The sequence below is a fragment of the Montipora foliosa genome, chromosome 3 (genome assembly GCF_036669935.1).
Source record: "Montipora foliosa isolate CH-2021 chromosome 3, ASM3666993v2, whole genome shotgun sequence".
Lineage (NCBI taxonomy): Eukaryota > Metazoa > Cnidaria > Anthozoa > Scleractinia > Acroporidae > Montipora > Montipora foliosa.
Window position 1 is genome coordinate 44,692,107 of NC_090871.1, and position 656 is coordinate 44,692,762.

Sequence of the window (656 nt, forward strand, 5' to 3'; positions counted from 1 at the left end):
ATTGTAAAAACAATAAAAGAAATATTTCTAAGGCCCACCTTGTTTACAATAACGAATACTTATTAATATAAATAAAATCTGGAGCCTTGTTATTAAATATCTTTTTCTCCTTTAGGGTGTTAGGATGAAAATTCCATCAACTACATGTAGTTATCAGAGGAGCATAGGTAAGACTATTACTAAGGAATTCTTCAAAAGTCCCCAAGTTGTTGATATGAAAACATCTTTTCACTCTTTTCATGGTCCCATCGCTTGCATATTTTGTCTGTTACGTAAATTCCTTTAAAACCAAAAACACTTTAGCCGAACCCACATTCATCTTCCGTAAAGGTTAAAAGTCCTAAAAGTTTTCTCATTTCCTTTTTTCTGCAGAAATACAATGTACATCCAACAAGAGAACAATTCTTAGGTTGTTAAGTAAAAACTCAAGTGAAGTTATGATCCTCGCAATTATGAAAACAATTTTAACAATGGCGTAGAAAAGCCTGAAAAATTCAGGACTTCAACAAGGTCTCAACCCACGACCTTGCGATACCACTGTGATGCTCTAACCAACTGAGCCATGAAGCCACTGTCAACTGAGCCATGAAGCTGGTCATTTGTGGGTTCAAGTGTTCCCATGATGAATGAAGCAATGAACGAAATGATACATGAGC